This window comes from Nycticebus coucang, chromosome 13 (genome assembly GCF_027406575.1).
Source record: "Nycticebus coucang isolate mNycCou1 chromosome 13, mNycCou1.pri, whole genome shotgun sequence".
NCBI lineage: Eukaryota > Metazoa > Chordata > Mammalia > Primates > Lorisidae > Nycticebus > Nycticebus coucang.
This window is the reverse complement of record NC_069792.1, coordinates 73,856,130-73,859,291: the sequence shown is the minus strand read 5'-3', so window position 1 is coordinate 73,859,291 and position 3,162 is coordinate 73,856,130.

Genomic DNA, 3,162 nt, shown 5'->3' with positions numbered 1-3,162 from the left:
GTTACCTAGATTAAAAAAATTATGTTCCTCAAAGAATGAAATAAATTTATTTTCATTTTAAAAGGGAAGGTTCATTCTGAACATAATTTTTTCATGGTCTTTTTTTAAGTAATTTTCTTACCAGTGAGCTATGTACATAATTATTTTAAAGATTCCATAGTGATTGAGGTAAGCGCCTCTTTGATTTGGGCAAAATGGTAAATTACATGGGTTTCTATAAGTATAAAAAGTATGCTATTTTCTGATATAAAAAGGAATTTGAAGTCAAGAGGTATTAGAATATCTTGAAGCAGAAAATATAGTCTTACAACGTTTATATAGTTTTTGGAGGTATCTAATTCACTTCAAGAGTTTTACTTACAAAAATATGACAAATATGCATAATTAATTATATATTATTATTGGAATGTTTTCATAAACAACTTAAAAATATGTAATTATCACTTATCCAATAGTAAAAGTCATATTGAAAGAGAGCACAGTGAAAGAAATGCAACTAACCCAGTGATAGAAAACGTGCTGATATAAATAAAACTAAAATAAATACATGTATATATGTACATATGTATGTATATGTGTGTGTATATAAAGTTTAAATTTTATTCTCAATCAATGATCCTCAAAATGTATAATTGCAGAATCAGGTGATAGACTCCTATAGAAAAATGAAATTAATTATTTCATTAAGAAAATGATAATAGAAGGAGGATCAATATGACTGATGAGGAAGTATGTGCCTCCTCCATGTTGAGAAACTAGGATAATAATCACATTCTTAAATTTTCAACAGACTGTCCAGGAAAGAAAACTAGGATTTACCAGGGAAACGATGGTTTCCTTACCCAAAGTGGGTAAGGAAAATATTCAGGGTGACTTGCCAACCTAAACCTTGGCTCAACACTAGGGAGTATCCTGAAAAGGGGAAACAGTAAGAGAGAAGCTACCAGGGATTCACACTGCAAGATGAGCTTTCACAGTCTTGACTACAAGAAAACCGCTAACCCAAATGGATCTCAGGTATAACAGGAGAAGCTGCCTGGAGATTGCAAAGAGACATTGCTCCAGAAAGGGGGCACATGTGGAATCCCCCATGCACCTGAGCCTATGACATAAACAAGCATTTTCCAAAAAAAGATACACAAATAGATAATAAACAAATGAAAAAAGTATTCAACATCACTAATCATTACAGAAATACAAATTAATACCACAATGAGATACAATTAGAATGTCTGCTGTTAAAAATTTAAAAGGCAATAAATGTTGGTGTGGATGTGGTAAAAAGGAAAGACTTATGCACTGTTGGTAGGAATGTAAATTAATACAACCTCTATGGAGATCAATAAAGATTTCTCAAAAAGCTAAGAGAGTAGATTTCTCAAAAATCTTCTGTTTGATCCTGTAATCTCACTGCTGGGTTATTTTCCCAGAGGAAAATAAATTGTTATACCAAGAAGATACCTTCATTTGTATGTTTTTCATAGCATAATTCATAATCACAAAGATATCAATTTAAGCGTCCATCAACTGCTATATGGACAAAGAAAATATCATACACACACACGCACACATATGCACGCACACCCCATGGAGTAGTAGTCAGCAATAAGAAAGGATGAAATAATGCATTCTGCAGCAATTTATATGTAAATGGAGGCCATTATCCTAATTGAAAAAATTCAGGAACAGAAAAATAAATTCTGCATGTTCTCACTTATAAGTGGGAGCCAAAGTATGGCTACACGAGGGTACATAGTGTTGTACAACGTACATTGGAGACTCGCCAGGGGAGAGCATGGGAAGGGGTGAAAAATTTCCTGTTGGGTATAATGTATCTTCCCTTCTCCCACTGTCCAATTTTCTTTAAAACATGTCTACTTCTTCCTTTGCTTCCTTGTATCTCAGGCAATTAGTCCTGCCTCATACAAGATCTACCACAAGTTGAGTTAGTAAACTGAGACTAACTTCCATATCCATCCCAAAGCGAGTACATTTTATCCTAGTTTGCCTGACTTTTGTCCAACTTTCAAAAACATGTAGTTGTTGAAATTTATTAAAATACTTTTTTCTTCAATTATGTTAAAAATGTAAATCATAACTCTTAAGGAAATCATTTTCTCATCTACTCAGATGATGGATGCACCAAAAGCCTAGATTCTATTACTATCTAATACTGTATATAAACATATAGCAGAATTTATCTTGTACTCTCCAAATCTATTATTTTAAAAAAACAATGAATAAAATAAAAAGGAAAATTAAGTTCAAATTGTTAATACTCAAAAGTAATCAAATATTGTTGGGTCAGTGTTTTTTAATCTAATGAGTATGCATTTTATTCGATTGTTCTTTTAAGTTCCTAAGCTAAATTGCAAAGACTGTGTAACATCTCCACTTTCTTGTCTAGGTCTTGGTTCTTAACTGGTCAACTCCCTGGGTCTTCACCCTAAATAGTGTTTAGTGCACTTAAATACTTACATCATACTCTCTTTCTCACTCTCTAACATACTTCAAAGGAACTCGGTTGAGGTAATAATCATTCAGTGTGAATCCCTGTAATCCGTAAAACAATGTTGCTTTCGGTTCACATTGTATTACAGAATTTACAGTGAAGAATTTAGTGAAGAATTATACTTCTCTAATTCCTTCTATATAGCCTCCTTTGAGTGTACTATAGGTCAATTTGAGGGACGCATTATTATGTGTTTAAAAACTCGGCTTTCCCCTACTGACTAATTTTCTTCAAAGTAAGTATACATCTTTGTTTACTTCCCTGTATCTTAGCCAATTAGGCCTCTGACAGACCTGCTTCACCCCAGATCCACCACAAACTAATAAACTGAGACCCGCTTTTATGTCCATCCCATAAATCTAGTATAATTTTAAATTTGACTGACTCTTATACAACTTTTAAAAACATATCATTATTGAAATTCATACAAATATCTTTTTTCTTCAGTTACATATAAATAATAACTCTTAAAGAAGTGATTTTCTGATGCCACTGTGTTAGATGGTCTATGAAGGAAGATTTTATATCTTCCCAACACAAGTTGAATTCACCTAGTAATTCTAAGTATTATTGCTGGCTGAGCAAAGGGGAGGTATGGCCAGAGTTTATTTTCAAATATTAATTAAACAAAGTTTTATATGAAAGCTTTG